This window comes from Heptranchias perlo, chromosome 27 (genome assembly GCF_035084215.1).
Source record: "Heptranchias perlo isolate sHepPer1 chromosome 27, sHepPer1.hap1, whole genome shotgun sequence".
NCBI lineage: Eukaryota > Metazoa > Chordata > Chondrichthyes > Hexanchiformes > Hexanchidae > Heptranchias > Heptranchias perlo.
The window spans coordinates 39,285,702-39,304,574 of NC_090351.1; positions in this window are offsets into that span (position 1 = coordinate 39,285,702).

Here is an 18,873-nt window from a genome sequence, read left to right on the forward strand (position 1 = left end):
TCGAGTGTTGCGTGTTTGTCGAAGGTGTAATTCCTGAGTCACCCGTGCAGGTACATCTGTAGGATGGCTCCATCTGTGATCTATCCTTCAGCACCACCGATTGTTAAAAGCGAATATTTAACTTGCAGTCTGCTGAAGTGGCTTACAGTCGCAGAGCAAGGCCACCTTCCCAGACAAGCCGATTAGTCACAAGAAACCCCCGCCCCCTCCCAGGTAGGGTCTGTAGCCCCGCACAGGTGTGTTAATATTGGTTAGCACCTTGGTTAGACCACACTTGGAGAATTGTGCACAGTTCTGGTCTTCATATTATAGAAAGGATATAGAGGCATTGGAGAAGGTTCAAAAAAGATTCACAAGGATGATACCAGAACTGAGAGGATATCCTTACCAGGAAAGGTTGAACAAGCTGGGGCTCTTTTCTCTAGAGAAGAGTAGGCTGAGGGGTGACCTGATAGAGGTCTTTAAGATTATGAAGGAGTTTGATAGGGCAGACGTAGAGAAAATGTTTCCACTTGCGGGTGTCCGAAACCAGAGGCCATAAATATAAAATGAATCCAATCGGGAATTCAGAAGAAACTTCTTTACCAGAGAGTGGTGGGAATGTGGAACTCGCTCCCACAAGGAGTAGTTGAGGCAAATAACATAGATGCGTTTAAGGGGAAGCTGGATAAACACATGAGGGAGAAAGGAATAGAAGGATATGCTGATAGGGTGAGATGAAGGAGGGAGGGAGGAGGCTCGTGTGGAGCATAAACACCGGCATGGACCAGTTGGGCCGAATGGCCTGTTTCTGTGCTGTAGACTTGATGTAAGCCAATTGTGCAAAGCCCTAAATTCCATCAGGAGTCACTCCACCCCCATAAGGTATGGAGGGGCAGGAGTTCCATCTGCCAACTCGTTGCCCTCCTCACCCTGTCCCGGGATTGGACATTTAAATATTTTGTGCAGGTGCTCACGCCATTTACAACATAGCTGGGGCGAGAGCAAGCTTGGTGTGGAGCTCGTCACCTGTACTGGCAGCGGATTTATGAATATTAAAAATGCTGCCAGGGTTTGAAAATTGTTTTCTATACTTCAATCCAGCTTTGCATTTGCTCTCATTTATGTTTAGTCCGTCACTCTCTCCTGTTTATATTCACAGTCCGTCACTCCTGTTTATATTCACAGTCCGTCACTCTCTCCTGTTTATATTAACAGTCCGTCACTCTCTCCTGTTTATATTCACAGTCCGTCACTCTCTCCTGTTTATATTCACAGTCCGTCACTCTCTCCTGTTTATATTCACAGTCCGTCACTCTCTCCTGTTTATATTCACAGTCCGTCACTCTCTCCTGTTTATATTCACAGTCCGTCACTCCTGTTTATATTCACAGTCCGTCACTCTCTCCTGTTTATATTCACAGTCCGTCACTCTCTCGTGTTTATATTCACAGTCCGTCACTCTCTCGTGTTTATATTAACAATCCGTCACTCTCTCCTGTTTATATTAACAATCCGTCACTCTCTCCTGTTTATATTAACAATCCGTCACTCTCTCCTGTTTATATTAACAATCCGTCACTCTCTCCTGTTTATATTAACAATCCGTCACTCTCTCCTGTTTATATTCACAGTCCGTCACTCTCTCCTGTTTATATTAACAATCCGTCACTCTCTCCTGTTTATATTAACAATCCGTCACTCTCTCCTGTTTATATTAACAATCCGTCACTCTCTCCTGTTTATATTCACAGTCCGTCACTCTCTCCTGTTTATATTAACAGTCCGTCACTCTCTCCTGTTTATATTAACAATTCGTCACTCTCTCCTGTTTATATTAACAATCCGTCACTCTCTCCTGTTTATATTAACAATCCGTCACTCTCTCCTGTTTATATTAACAGTCCGTCACTCCTGTTTATATTAACAATCTGTCACTCTCTCCTGTTATATTAACAGTCCGTCACTCTCTCCTGTTTATATTAACAGTCCGTCACTCCTGTTTATATTCACAGTCCGTCACTCTCTCCTGTTTATATTCACAGTCCGTCACTCTCTCCTGTTTATATTAACAGTCCGTCACTCTCTCCTGTTTATATTTAGCCCGTCACTCTCTCCTGTTTATATTTAGCCCGTCACTCTCTCCTGTTTATATTTAGTCTGTCACTCCTTTCCCTTTATAGGAGGTACGATACCTCGAATCAGCAAGTTGTGCCCCAATGATGATTACAGCTGTAAAATGTGGAAAAGATGGTAATTCCATATTGAAACAGGTGACAACAATGAGGTGCATTTGAGCTTATGGGAAAATTGAAGAATTGGTGTTTATTTCCAGTGGGGCCTATGTACAAGGCTGTGCTGCTTTGCCGTGCGGTTTACAGTTTGTTCCAGTACTGAGCTGGTTCCACATGAGAGAACAAGCTCACTGAAACAGCAGCAGATCACCCGAACCGTGACAATCTGGGTGTGGACTGTGATGGAGTTTGGACCATTAATACCCACTATTGGGTGCGTGAGCACTGAGTGTTCAGCTGTACTCTGATCAAGAGGGAAAACCGCCAAAGAGAGGGCAAGGTGACATATCAACCTATTTCAGTCTCCGGGGAATTGGCTTCTACACTTGACATGAATTCAAAATGACCACACAACGTTGACAAGAAAGAGACAAAATGAGCAATGGGTTCATTAAATGTTGCTCTGGCCAATATTTATCCCTCAGCGAACGTCACTAAAACATATTATCCGATCGTTCTCACATCGCTGTTTGTGGGATCTTGCTGTGCGCAAATTGGCTGCCGCGTTTCCTGTACTACAACAGTGACTACACTTCAAAAAAGTACCTCATTGGCTGTAAAGAGCTTTGGGACGTCCTGAGGTGGTGAAAGGCGCTATATAAATGCAACTCTTTCTTTTTATAAGGTCGGGTTAACATGTCCCCCTGGGGGTAAGGATTTTCAAAGGTCACACAGAGAGAAGCTCATTGGAGCAGATCATTCATGTTGATGTCCTTTTCTGAGATGATTGAGTTGTAATTTAATGATGTCCCTTTTAGTGATGTAAACAGTGCCTGCATTAGGTATAACTGGAAAAACAATCTTCTTGTAAACAAGCACTATTCTCTTCTTTGAATAATGAAAGGGATTTGTTCAAGAAAGGCTAGACTCTATGACACAGGAAGCAAAATGCCTCTCTTATCAGATTGGGACAAGGATCTGACTTAAGGTTTACTAACCCTCCATGATTGGCCTGGAGTCTCCAGGAATTGAAGATTAATCTCCAAGACACTGATACGATCAAAACCCAGGGAGAAAAATCATTGGGGCATTAAAAAAACAATGCGTTTTTTTTTCATTTTCTGTGAACACTTTTGTTTATTAGTTATTGGAGACTGGGGGAAAAAGGCTGTTTGACTGACAGTCAATAATCATCCAATCAGGTAACCAAGAGTCTTTTCATTTCCGATTGGCTGTCGGAAGGTGGGGCATCGTGAGGATGGACGTGTCGGGCGACCAATGGCGGGAGCATGGGGGGGGGTGGGGCAGTTGGAGGCAGGAGGATATGTGATGACACCTTTAGGAATATATCCAACCAGAGTTGGCAACCTTTAATCCCACTCCATTCTGCGTTTAACAGCAACTCTGCAAATACCTTCTGACCTCACGCTTTACATTCATTTCCTTGCTGTGCTGGAGATTGTGAGGGAAAAATTCGAAACGGCCGACATGCATTTGAGACACCAATTTTTAGGCTCCCTTCGTGGCCACGATTACTTACTTCTGTCGGGAGGGTAAGATGGTTTGATCCTGAACGGCCCTTGATTGCATCACTCCCTCTCCAAAGGTCTGCCGACAGGCAGTGTGCAGGTCGGCCAGGAATTGACCTCGCTCGATCTTCATGTTTCCCCCTCCTCCAGGCCAGGTGAAGTTCTGTACTGCCTTAAAACAGCCCCTCTGAGGGCGACAGTCGGCCTCTTGACCCCTGAGATAGGAAGATGGTGGGGGGGGGTGTGGGTGTGGGTGGATGGGAGGGGGGTGGGGAGGACAATGTCAGCCAGGTGTCCTATCCCTGATCTGCTTAGAGACCCCTGCTGATTGGCGGATGTGGGCCCCACCTGGGGAGGTCCAGACATGGATCGTGGACGGAAAATCAGGACAAGCTCTTTCGGAGACACGAGCTCCAACCTGTCCAAAGTTTTCCGTATTTACTGTACTCAGGTGACTCAGGGACAGGATCAAGAAAATCTCCCGCTGAGTGGCTGTACGCTAATAGTCAAAGAGCTAACGGATGGGGCAGTCCAGAAAAAACTTGCATTTATATAGCGCCTTTAACGTAATAAAAACTTCCCAAGGCGTTTCACAGGAACGATTATCAAACAAAATTTAACCCTGAGCCACATAAGGAGATAGTAGGACACATGACCAAAATCTTGGTCAAAGAGATAGATTTTAAGGAGCGTCTTAAAGGAGGAGAGAGAGGTAGAGAGGAGGAGAGGTTTAGGGAGGGAATTCCAGAGCTTGGGGCCCAGGCAGCGGAAGGCACGGCCGCCAATGGCGGAGCGATGAAAATCATGGATGCACAAGAGGCAAGAATTGGAGGAGCACAGAGATCTCGGAGGTTTGTAAGGCTGGAGGAGGGTACAGAAATAGGGAGGGGTGTAGGGCTGGAGGAGGTTACAGAGATAGGGAGGGGTGAAGGGCTGGAGGAGGTTACAGAGATAGGGAGGGGTGAAGGGCTGGAGGAGGTTACAGAGATAGGGAGGGGTGATGGGCTGGAGGAGGTTACAGAGATAGGGAGGGGTGAAGGGCTGGAGGAGGTTACAGAGATAGGGAGGGGTGAAGGGCTGGAGGAGGTTACAGAGATAGGGAGGGGTGAAGGGCTGGAGGAGGTTACAGAGATAGGGAGGGGTGAAGGGCTGGAGGAGGTTACAGAGATAGGGAGGGGTGAAGGGCTGGAGGAGGTTACAGAGATAGGGAGGGGTGAAGGGCTGGAGGAGGTTACAGAGATAGGGAGGGGTGAAGGGCTGGAGGAGGTTACAGAGATAGGGAGTGATGGGGCCATGGAGATTTGAAAACAAGGATGAGAATTTTAAAATCGAGGCATTGCCGGACTGGATGCCAATGTAGGTCAGCGAGCACAGGGGGTGATGGGAGAACAGGACTTGGTGCAAACACAGTCCGCCCAACAAGACAGAGTGCTGACCCTGAGCAGTATTACACAGTGGGATGATGGTCCTAGGACACATGAATCTCTCCAATGGGGAAACTGCTTCCTTCAGCTTTTAACAACCGACTCACTTCTCATGCAAGGAAAGAGCATTTTGCTGAATGAGTTTACTACCCACACACACAAAATATTTCCAACTTATGTTACTGCATATTTGCATAACTATGCCTTTCATCTGACACTACCATAGGATTCAGGCCCAGTGGGGGAGGTGTTCTTGATTGAATTGAATTGTATGCAGCAATGATCTGGCTATTGTCTTAGCTCATTATTCCCATTACCTCTCCACACACACTGATCCTAAAGCTTTTCATGCTCTCAGCTGGAAATTGCTTCGACGTTCCGTGAACTTTCACCCTGGCTTAGGGAGCTGCCTTTGAACTAGAAAAGAAATGGGTCCAACTGGGCTTATCTACTCAATGCCAAAACTAAATTAAAACAGTCTCATTATTACAATTACAAAGCATAACACAGAAGGAAATGTACAGGATTGTAGAGGATATTCCGCCAGAGTCAAGGAACAGCAAAGGCCTAGCGATGATTCTATCACCTTAGATTCGATGAGGAGTCTGGGGTTCCACATGTCAAAGGATCATCCACAATTTAAAAAGGACGAACTTGTCAGTGACTCAGTCCAAACCTACTGGAATGATCTATGCGGCCTGTGTTTTTCTTATAACGGGTCCGTGTTTTGATTTTTTTTGAATTTCTCCCTGAAAGCCCAGCGGCTGCCATTTTGGAATCTGGGCCCCAGCAATCGGGCTATCCCATCATGCATTTGGCACAGCACCGTTAAGACCCAGGGGCAGAATTCCTGCCCAAATCCAATGGCCGAGAGAGTAAGATTGGCCAGCAGCGAAATCTGGGGCAGGACCTGGACTGGATGATTTGGATATCAGGCTGGGTGAGTTGGATTTTGGACTGGGTGAGTTGGATTTTGGACTGGGTGAGTTGGCTGTTGGACTGGGTGAGTTGGATTTTGGACTGGGTGAGTTGGATTTTGGACTGGGTGAATTGGCTGTTGGACTGGGTGAGTTGGATTTTGGACTGGGTGAGTTGGATTTTGGACTGGGTGAGTTGGATTTTGGACTGGGTGAGTTGGATTTTGGACTGGGTGAGTTGGATTTTGGACTGGGTGAGTTGGATTTTGGACTGGGTGAGTTGGCTGTTGGACTGGGTGAGTTGGATTTTGGACTGGGTGAGTTGGATTTTGGACTGGGTGAGTTGGCTGTTGGACTGGGTGAGTTGGATTTTGGACTGGGTGAGTTGGATGTTGGACTGGGTGAGTTGTATATCAGGCTGGGTGAGTTGGATTTTGGACTGGGTGAGTTGGATTTTGGACTGGGTGAGGTGGATGTCGGACTGGGTGAGTCGGATGTCAGACTGGGTGAGTTGAATGTTGGACTGGGTGAGTCGGATTTCGGACTGGGTGAGTTGGATTTCGGACTGGGTGAGTTGAATGGTGGACTGGGTGAGTTGGATTTCGGACTGGGTGAGTTGGATTTCGGACTGGGTGAGTTGGATTTCGGACTGGGTGAGTTGGATGGTGGACTGGGTGAGTTGAATGGTGGACTGGGTGAGTTGGATTTTGGACTGGGTGAGTTGAATGGTGGACTGGGTGAGTTGAATGCCAGTCTGGGTGAGTTGACATACAAGATGGACAGGCTTGATGGGCTGAATGTTTGTTTCTGGTCCTTGATTTTTCTTTATCTCAAGAATCACAATCAGTACCATGAAGGCTGAAGACAATATTGAAGTTACTCTTTCTCTCTCCTGTCTTCTAGAAAATGCCCCGTAAATTCCAAAGACGAGAATCCAGATTGTTCAAAGTTCTCAATGGAGGGAGTTTAAAGGTTCCCCATTCTGCAATTGGTGATGTGAAAGTGTTTGAGAGTTGGAAGGACAGCAGGTAGGTGGGGTGGGGTGGTGGGGAGTGGGTGGGGGAGCTGGTCACAGCTGGTTTATTGTTGTGGTTGCCTTGATGCGTTTGATTTTGCCCAAGAGCGGGATTATGCTGTTGAGGTTCGTAATAAACTGGTAGGAATTAGAACAATAGGTTTCTGTATATTTCTATTTCCTGTCCTAACGAAGCCTGTTCAATTCAATCCAAGGACCTGGAGTCAGCCAATTACACCTCACCCACTTGTCAGCCATTTGGGGAAATATAAAATTAATTTTATAAGAAAATAAACTAAATTTCTGCTGTAATTGGATTGCTGCGTTCAGGGTCCAGAGAGGCATTTTCAAGCCCTATTTCATTATGGTAAGTAATGAGCATGTTATTGACCAGAGCTGTCTGGCTGAATGCTCGCTCTCAGTCTTGGGACTGCTGACAGATGTCAGTTGACATGAAGGTTCCCTGGACCAGAGCACGGTCATGCAGGAGACTAGCGTGCACATCCCATTCGTCTCTGTCCTAAAGACGAGGCTGCCCAGCCATCCTGATTGGCTTGCAGGCGGCCAATGTGGGTTCAAGATGTGGGTTCAAGTCCCACTCCAGAGATTTGAGCACATAGTCCAGGCTGACACTCCCAGCGCCAGTACTGAGGGAGTGCTGCACTATCAGAGGTGCCATCTTTCAGATGAGACATTAAATCAAGGCCTGGTCTGCCCTCTCAGGTGGACGTAAAAGATCCCATGGAACGATATGAAGAGCAGAGGGGTTCTCCCCGGTGTCCTGACCAATATTTATCCCTCAACCAACATCACTAAAACAGATTATCTGGTCATTATCTCATTGCTGTTTGTGGGATTTTGCTGTGTGCAAAATTGGCTGCCACGTTTCCTACATTACAACAGTGACTACACTTCAAAAAGTACCCCATTGGTTGTAAAGTGCTTTGGGACATCCTGAGGTCATGAAAGGCACTATATAAATATAAGTTCTTTCTTTCTCTTTGGTTGCACGTTCCAGTCACCACACCTGTTTCGCGCCAATATTCGGGTACTAACCAATTTCTCTCCAGTGTCTCTGTGCGAGTATCATTGAAACCTAAAAGCTGTCCAATATTGAATTGTTCCCATGCACAGTGAACGGAAACTGTTAATCCAAGGGCCAGAGACATAGTCAACAAGCAAGTGGAAAAAAAACTGAAAAGGAAAGCAAGCCATCAAGCAGGAGAGTCAAAGTCAGATGTATTACATATTATTTACAGCACAGAAACAGGCCATTTGGCCCCGCAGATCAATGCCGGTGTTTATGCTCCACATGAGCCTCCTCCCACCCCTCTTCATCTAACCCTACCTTCTATTCCTTTCTCTAAAACTAGGAACATAGGAACAGGAGTAGGCCATTCAGCCCCTCATGCCTGCTCCACCATTTGATAAGATCATGGCTGATCTGTGATCTAACTCCATATACCTGCCTTTGGCCCATATCCCTTAATACCTTTGGTTGCCAAAAAGCTATCTATCTCACATTTAAATTTAGCAATTGAGCTAGTATCAATTGGCCTTTGCGGAAGAGAGTTCCAAACTTCTACAACCCTTTGTGTGTAGAAATGTTTTCTAATCTCGCTCCTGAAAGGTCTGGCTCTAATTTTTAGACTGTGCCCCCAACTCCTAGAATCCCCAACCAGCGGAAATAGTTTCTCTCTATCCACCCTATCCGTTCCCCTTAATATCTTATAAACTTCGATCAGATCACCCCTTAACCTTCGAAACTCCAGAGAATACAATCCCAATTTGTGTAATCTCTCCTCGTAACTTAACCCTTGAAGTCCGGGTATCATTCTAGTAAACCTACGCTGCACTCCCTCCAAGGCCAATATGTCCTTCCGAAGGTGCGGTGCCCAGAACTGCTCACAGTACTCCAGGTGCGGTCTAACCAGGGTTTTGTATAGCTGCAGCATAACTTCTGCCCCCTTGTACTCCAGTCCTCTAGATATAAAGGCCAGCATTCCATTAGCCTTATTGATTATTTTCTGCACCTGTTCATGACACTTCAATGATCTATGTACCTGAACCCCAAGTCCCTTTGGACATCCACTGTTTTTAACTTTTTACCATTTAGAAAGTACCCTGTTCTATCCTTTTTTGATCCAAAGTGGATGACCTCACATTTGTCTACATTGAATTCCATTTGCCACAGTTTTGCCCATTCACCTAATCTATCAATATCGCTTTGTAATTTTATGTTTTCATCTACACTGCTTACAATGCAACCAATCTTTGTGTCATCGGCAAACTTAGTTATGAGACTTTCTATGCCTTCATCTAAGTCTTATCTAAGGGGTCATAGATAAGGGGTTGGACATTTAGGACCGAGATGAGGAAAAATTTCTTCACTCAAAGGGTTGTGAATCTTTGGAATTCTCTACCCCAGAGGACTGTGGATGCTGAGTCATTAAGTATATTCAAGGCTGAGATAGATAGATTTTTGGACTCTAGGAATATGGGGATCAGGGGGGAAAGTGGAGTTGAGGTCAAACATCAGCCATGATCTTATTGAATCATCAATCTTGTGAATCATTGAATCACAATTATTCCCTCATGTATTTATCCAGCTTCCCCTTAAATGCATCTATGTTATTCGCCTCAACTACTCCTTGTGGTAGTGAGTTCCACATTCTCACCACTCTCTGAGTAAAGAAGTTTCTCCTGAATTCCCTATTGGATTTATTAGCGACTACCTCATATTTATGGCCCCTAGTTTTGGATTCCCCACAAGTGGAAACATTTCTACGTCCATCCTATCGAACCCCTCTTAAAGACCTCTATCAGGTCACCCCTCAATCTTCTCTTTTTTAGAGTAAAGATCTTTAGCCTGTTTAGTCTTCTTTGATAATTGAGCAGAATGGGCCTATGCTCTTTGGAGTTTAGAAGAATGAGAGGTGATCTCATTGAAACGTATAAGATTCTGAGGGGGCTTGACAGGGTAGATGCTGAGAGGCTGTTTCCCCTGGCTGGAGAGTCTGGAACGAGGGGGCATAGTCTCAGGATAAGGGGTCGGTCATTTAAGACTGAGATGAGGAGGAATTTCTTCACTCAGAGGGTTGTGAATCTTTGGAATTCTCTACCCCTGAGGGCTGCGGATGATGAGTCGTTGAATATATTCAAGGCTGAGATCAATAGATTTTTGGACTCTCGGGGAATCAAGGGATATGGGGATTGGGTGGGAAAGTGGAGTTGAGGTCGAAGATCAGCCATGATCTGATTGAATGGCGGAGCAGGCCCGAGGGGCCGTATGGCCGACTCCAGCTCCTATTTCTTATGTTCTTATGTTCTTATAGTTATAACCTCTCAGTTCTGGTATCATCCTTGTAAATCTTTTTTGAACCTTCTGCAGATGAAACACTGTTGGAATGTTCTGAAACGCGACGAGTGTTGAGTAAAACGAAATGTGACAGAGGTCGATGTTGCTGAAGCCCAGACTGGCAAATTTAATTTTCCGAAGCTTGAAGAATAGTTATTCTGAAAGAAAAGTGTTACAAATGCTATTATATCACATCGGGTCCAACAGCTACAGTGGGAATCAGATAAGTAAACACTTTACTTTACCGTCTGGGCGATGGAGCAGAGGGTAATCTCACATCAGTCAACCTGCCAAAGATGCCAAAGTGCAAAGAGCATTTCACGCTCAAAAGGCTTGTTCCCACTCAAAGCAAGTGATCCACTGTGTGCAGCACAAGCCCTGCCACCTGTAAGTGTAATGAATCGCAGGCAGGAGAGTGTACGATTACAAGCAAACTGTCATAAGTCCAGCAACTGTAATAGACGTGAGGCCTGTTACAAGCAGAGGGAACTGTAATAGATGTGAGACCTGATACAAGCAGGGGGAACTGTAATATACGTGGGCAGGAGCTACATTTGCCTGTAGAACTCTGCAGGTTAATAGTGGAAATGGCCGGGAGTTGAACGGGTAAGTAACCTGCTCCTTTGTAACTGCCCACGGTACCAGGTGGGCAGGGTTAAAATCGATCTCTTGATTTTACAGTGTGATTTTTTCTCCCATCGTACTTCACTGGGTCGGTCACGCATTGTCTGGGCGACAGACAGCTGAGCCATGGCTGTCCTCATACAGCGAGCGAATCAGATAGTCACAAAGGATGGGGATCGATCGACAAATATCCATTGACACAGTTTGTCGTTTTTATGTAAGATTAGTCTGTCAACGATTATTTCACCACCAATTTGCTGTCACCAAGTATTGAAATGAGACGGTGAGACCTGTAATCTTGTCAACTAATTCCAAGGCTTGCTTGACAGCAAATCAATGGTTGGGATCTTGTTGACAAACTAATCTTGTTTTATTAGACAGATCAGCAAGAAAAGAGGCACTGCCGAAAATTTCGTGCAAGCGTCTCCTTGTCTGAAAATCTGGAACAAGTGAAGTGTGTTTAACCAGTCTCATCAGAGCCCATAGCAACAGGAGGAGGCCATTCAGCTCCTCGCGTCTGTTCCGCCATTCAGTTAGATCATGGCTGATCTGTATCTTAACTCCTTTTACCCGCCTTGGTGCCATATCCCTTGATACTCTTACCGAACGAAAATCTATCAACCTCAGTTTTGACATTTTCAATTGACCCCGAGCCTTTACAGCTTTTTTTGGGTGAGAAAGTTCCAGATTTCCACTCCCCTTTGTGTGAAGAAGTGCTTCCTGACATCAACCCTGAACGGCCTAGCTCTAATTGTAAGATTATGCCCCCCTCTTCTGGACTCCCCCCACCACAGTAAATAGTTTCTCTCTATCTACACTATCATCTCCTTTAGTCATCTTAAACACCTCAATTAGATCACCCCTTAATCCTCGATACTCAAGGATACAAAGCCTAGTCTGTGCAACCTGTCCTCATAATTTAACCCTCTAAGCCCTGGTATCATTCTGGTGAATCTGCTCTGCACCCCCTCCAGGGCCAGTATATCCTCCCTGAGGTGCGGTGCCCAGAACTGAACGGCATATCTCCAGATGGGGCCTGACCAGAGCTTTATACAACTGTAGTATAACTTCCACCAATTTGTATTCCATCCCCCTGGAGATAAAGGCTAACATTCCATTAGTGTTTATAATTATTTCCTGTAGCTGTCCACTAGTTTTTAGTGATTTTCTGTACATGGACCCCTAAATCTCTCTGCTCCTCCACAGTCCCTGGCTTCTTACCATTTAGAAAATACTCTGATCTCTTTATTAGGTCCAAAGTGGGTGACCTCACACTTCCCCACATTGAACTCCATCTGCCCCGGTTTTGCCCACTCACTGAATCTATCAAAGTCCCTTTGCAACTTTCTGCTCCCATCTACACTACTTACTGTGCCTCCTAAGCTGGTGTCATCAGCAAACTTAGATATACTGCCCTTTATTCCTTCATCTAAGTAATTGATAAGCCATGGTGACTTAATGCATCAGGCAGTGTGGCACTGAGCCAAACAGTCCCAGAATATCCCAAGTTGCACCTCCGGTCAATGCTGATATAGCTGATCTCAGCTAGGTTGGTAGCAGGGCTTACAATTAGTCCCGGTATAGTTCCCACCGCGTATAGTGGGCACCTTCGTGCTGACGCGATTTGCCCGCGATATACAGCGGACAGTAAGTCCATCAGTAATGAACCAAGACATTATACCAGGGGTTGGCCCGATCTCATGTTAAATGTACCAGCTGATTGAAGCTGCCTGAAGTCTCACCTAACAAAAATCTATTGACTCAGTCTTGAAAGCTCCAATTGACCCCCAGCATCCACAGCCTTTTGGGGCAGAGAATTCCAGATTCCCACTACCCTTTATGTGAAAATGTGTTTCCTGATTTCACTCCTGAACGGCCTGGCTCTAATTTTAAGGTTCTGCCCCCTTGTTCTTGACTTGCCCACCAGAGGAAATAGTTTCTCTCTATCTACCCTATAAAATTCTTCTATCATTTTAAACACCGCAATCTGATCACCCCTCAATCTTCTGTATTCAAGGGAATAAAAGCCAGGTTTATGCAACCTGTCCTCATAATTTAACCCTCTAAGCCCTGGTATCATTCTGGTGAATCTGCGTTGCACCCCCTCCAGGGCCAATCTCTCCTTCCTGAGGTGCGGTGCCCAGAACTGAACGCAGTATTTCCAGATGGGGCCTGACCATCCTTGGGGTCTGACCATCCTCGGGGTCTGACTTTGCTTAAGGGAATGGAACAAAGGAAATACTTTCACTTCTGTTTGCGCTTGTGAAGCTCCAACTCTTTGGCACCACTGTCGCATCTATTACTGGACCAGCAACACCTCGATTTAAAAATTCCCATCCTTCTGTTCAAGTCCCTCCATGGCCTCACCCCTCCCTATCTCTGTAACCTCCTCCAGCCCTACAACCCTCCGAGATCTCTGCGCTCCTCCAATTCTTGCCTCTTGCGCATCCCCGATTTCCTTCGCTCCACTATTGGCGGCCGTGCCTTCAGCTGCCTGGGCCCTAAGCTCTGGAATCCCCTCCCTAAACCTCTCTCTCCTCCTTTAAGATGCTCTTTAAAACCTGCCTCTTTGACCAAGCTTCTGGTCACCTGTCCTAATGTTTCCTTATGTGGCTCGGCGTCAAATTCTGTCTGATAATCACTCCTGTGATGCGCCTTGGGAAGTTTTTTTACGTTAAAGGTGCTATATAAACGCAAATTGATATTGTAATAAAACTGAAAGTGCAGATGGATTAACCGATGCTATGAGTGAAACATTAACACTGCTTTGACACCCGTATTCACTGAATAATGAAGTATTGCTCTGTTTCATTTAAACAAATTTAGAAAAGGTTCATTTTTTAAAAAAAGGTGAGAATAGAGGGTGTGAAATATTCACTGTACAGAGGAAATGTGAAACTGCGTATTAATAGTGTCTGCCTTTGAACGTTGCATCCAGGAGGTGTGAGTGGGGATGGACGGTGAGATCATCGTGCAATGCTGTAATCCCCCACCCCAAATATATTTGAACACTTCAACACCTTGCATTTATGTAGCACCTGTCGTGTAGAAAACATCCCTTGGGGCTTCATAGGAAGAGAGGAAAAAACAACACACAGAAAAGGAGCAGAGGAGCCGACACCAGGTCATGGTGCAAGGGTTTAGAGAGGGGGACTGAAAGGATGTAGGTTTTGAGAAGGTTTGCGAAGGTGGAGGGAGAAGAGGAAAGGGGCAGGGATTTAGGAAGGGAGTTTCCAGAGAGTGGGATCGAGCAGCTGAAGGCCGCCATGCTCAAAGCGGTGTCAGGAAATTACTGATGGTATCAGCGGTGGCTCAGCGGGTAGCACTCTCGCCTCTGAGTCAGAGGATTATACGTTCATAGTCCTGCTCCAGTGTCTTGAGTACAAAATCCAAGCTGATACTCCAGTGCAGTACTGAGGGAAGTGCTGTTCTTCGGATGAGACGTTAAATATTGCTGTTTGTGGGATCTTGCTGTGCGCAGATTGGCTGCCGTGCTTCCTACATTCCAACAGTGTCCACACTTCAAAAGTACTTTATTGGCTGTGAAGCACTTTGGGACGTCCTGAGGTTTTGAAAGGCGCTATATAAATGAAACTTACTCTCTTTCTTTCCTCCTTGATTATGGCAGCACTTCCAAACTCAGCCTCCCTGAATTTTACTCAGCTACGCAAAGTAAAGTCACTGGGCCGAGTCCTTTATTAATCAAACGAAATAGCTCAACTTAATTGACGCAAGAAATATCGGGGAAGTAATGAAGTCTGGGAATCATTACTTAACTGAAGGTGGATTAGAAAGGCATGATCTAATTATTTTACAATGTCCCTCCAGAAATGGGGCTGAGATGATGTTACTGCTTTACTCTGGGAGTGGAAAATAAACACTAATAACATTAATGTGCTGAAATGAAGATGATAAATCACAATATGTGACAACAAAGTATGAGTTTCATGAATGAGTAGGCCTCAGCCACTTAAAATTACCCCAACTGATAATATTGAATTTCATGACAAATTCTAATGTAAGAAATTATCTTTATTAAAATGAAATTCTGTCCACCAACCCCAGGTCCCCAAACTGATAGCAGCTTTGATGAGTGTTGTATGAAGCTTTGTACGAAACCTGCAGATAATTAAAGTTGATTCTTGTCCTCAAAAGCATCTCCGTCTCTCTTCCTGCTTTTACTTTCTACTCTGTGAATTTTTGAGATTTGAGGGTTTTTTATCATGATGGAAAAATTAAGTGGAAAATAATTCAGCAAAACTGTGTAAAATGGATCGCTGAAAGAGTATTTAGCGCTGTATCTTGTTAAATACTGAGGGAGCTTTACTCTGCATCACACACTCATCCTGTTCCCATTGTCAGCTTGGCTCAGGTGGTAGCACTCTCGTCACTGAGCCCCACTCCAGGATATCAACATATAATCTAGGCTGAAACTTCAGTGCAGTCTTGAGGGAAAGCAAGAAATAATTTGCATTTATATAGCACCTTTTACATCCTCAGGATGTCCCAAAGTGCTTTACAGCCAATGAAGTATTTTTGAAGTGTAGTCGCTGTTGTAATGTAGGGAAACATGGCAGCCAATTTTGCACACAGCAAGATCCCACAAACAATAATGTAATAATGACCAGATAACTTGTTTTAGTGATATTGGTTGAGGGATAAATATTAGTCAGAACACCAGGGAGAACTCTCCTGCTCTTCTTCGAAATAGTGCCATGGGATCTTTTATGTCCACCCAAGCGGGCAGACGGGGCCTCAGTTTAACATCTCATCCAAAAGACGGCACCTCCAACACTCTCTCAGTACTGCGTTGGGAGTATCATAGAATAGAATCATAGAAGTTTACAACATGGAAACAGGCCCTTCGGCCCAACATGTCCATGTTGTCCAGTTTATACCACTAAGCTAGTCCCAGTTGCCTGCACTTGGCCCATATCCCTCTATACCCATCTTACCCATGTAACTGTCCAAATACTTTTTAAAAGACAAAATTGTACCCGCCTCTACTACTGCCTCTGGCAGCTCATTCCAGACACTCACCACCCTTTGAGTGAAAAAATTGCCCCTCTGGACCCTTTTGTATCTCTCCCCTCTCACCTTAAATCTATGCCCCCTCGTTATAGACTCCCCTACCTTTGGGAAAAGATTTTGACTATCTACCTTATCTATGCCCCTCATTATTTTATAGACTTCTATAAGATCACCCCTAAACCTCCTACTCTCCAGGGAAAAAAGTCTCAGCCTATCCAACCTCTCCCTATAAGTCAAACCATCAAGTCCCGGTAGCATCCTAGTAAATCCTTTCTGCACTCTTTCTAGTTTAATAATATCCTTTCTATAATAGGGTGACCAGAACTGTACACAGTATTCCAAGTGTGGCCTTATGTCTTGTACAACTTCAACAAGACATCCCAACTCCTGTATTCAATGTTCTGACCAATGAAACCAAGCATGCTGAATGCCTTCTTCACCACCCTATCCACCTGTGACTCCACTTTCAAGGAGCTATGAACCTGTACTCCTAGATCTCTTTGTTCTATAACTCTCCCCAACGCCCTACCATTAACGGAGTAGGTCCTGGCCCGATTCGATCTACCAAAATGCATCACCTCACATTTATCCAAATTAAACTCCATCTGCCATTCATCGGCCCACTGGCCCAATTTATCACGATCCCGTTGCAATCCTAGATAACCTTCTTCACTGTCCACAATGCCACCAATCTTGGTGTCATCTGCAAACTTACTAACCATGCCTCCTAAATTCTCATCCAAATCATTAATATAAATAACAAATAACAGCAGACCCAGCACCGATCCCTGAGGCACACCGCTGGTCACAGGCCTCCAGTTTGAAAAACAACCCTCTACAACCACCCTCTGTCTTCTGTCGTCAAGCCAATTTTGTATCCAATTGGCTACCTCACCTTGGATCCTGTGAGATTTAACCTTATGTAACAACCTACCATGCGGTACCTTGTCAAAGGCTTTGCTAAAGTCCATGTAGACCACGTCTACTGCACAGCCCTCATCTATCTTCTTGGTTACCCCTTCAAAAAACTCAATCAAATTCGTGAGACATGATTTTCCTCTCACAAAACCATGCTGGCTGTTCCTAATCAGTCCCTGCCTCTCCAAATGCCTGTAGATCCTGTCTCTCAGAATACCCTCTAACAACTTACCCACTACAGATGTCAGACTCATCGGTCTGTAGTTCCCAGGCTTTTCCCTGCCGCCCTTCTTAAACAAAGGCACAACATTTGCTACCCTCCAATCTTCAGGCACCTCACCTGTAGCTGTCGATGATTCAAATATCTCTGCTAGGGGACCCGCAATTTCCTCCCTAACCTCCCATAACGTCCTGGGATACATTTCATCAGGTCCCGGAGATTTATCTACCTTGATGCGCGTTAAGACTTCCAGCACCTCCCTCTCTGTAATATGTACACTCCTCAAGACATCACTATTTATATCCCCAAGTTCCCTAACATCCATGCCTTTCTCAACCGTAAATACCGATGCGAAATATTCATTTAGGATCTCACCCATCTCTTGTTGATCCTTAAGAGGCCCTACTCTCTCCCTAGTTACTCTTTTGCCCTTTATGTACTTGTAGAAGCTCTTTGGATTCTCCTTTGCCTTATCTGCCAAAGCAATCTCATGTCCCCTTTTTGCCCTCCTGATTTCTCTCTTAACTCTACTCCGGCAATCTCTATACTCTTCAAGGGATCCACTTGATCCCAGCTGTCTATGCATGTCATATGCCTCCTTCTTCTTTTTGACTCGGGCCTCAATCTCCCGAGTCATCCAAGGTTCCCTATTTCTACCAGCCTTGCCCTTCACTTTATAAGGAATGTGCTTACCCTGAACCCTGGTTAACACACTTTTGAAAGCCTCCCACTTACCAGACGTCCCTTTGCCTGCCAACAGACTCTCCCAATCAACTTCTGAAAGTTCCTGTCTAATACCATCAAAATTGGCCTTTCCCCAATTTAGAATTTTAACTTTTGGGCCAGACCTATCATTCTCCATAGCTATCTTAAAACTAATGGAATTATGATCACTGGTCCCAAAGTGATCCCTCACTAACACTTCTGTCACCTGCCCTTCCTTATTTCCCAAGAGGAGGTCAAGTTTTGCCCCCTCTCTAGTCGGGCCATCAGTCTGGATTATGTGCTTAAGTATCTGGAGTGGGACTCAAACCCACAACCTTCTGACTTAGAGGCCAGCATGTTATCCACTGAACCATAGCTGACACCCACCTGTAGCATTGACAGAAGCACTGCCTTTCGGATGAGACGTTAAACCAAGGCCCTGTCTGCCTGTTCAGGTGGACATAAAAGATCCTGTGACATTATTTGAAGAAGCGCAGGGGAGTTCTCCAGGTGCTGCATCAGACAGTCCCTCCCTCACGTAACGACACCAAAAGTAGTCAGAGACATTTCTAGCATGTTTAGTCACCCTGAGCACATGAAATATGCAAGATCTCCAGCATTGCATAACTACTGCACACACAGGCTTCAACTGGACCTCCCCCCATACTAAATTAAACTGTTTTATCGAAAAGTTTCATAAAATCAATCCCAACAACTCTTCAAATATAACTTTAGGGCTTATTGCACATCAGGGTATAATTGACACAATCATCGCTGTTAATACTTGACTGGTCGCTGACAAACACGACCCAGTTTTTCAACTGACCATTGCTGGACTTCTTGTCTTTTAATTCAATTATAAAAAGTTCCAAGATTAAAGGAGCTTCTTGAACCAAATACCGAAAGGCCTCTCCATGAC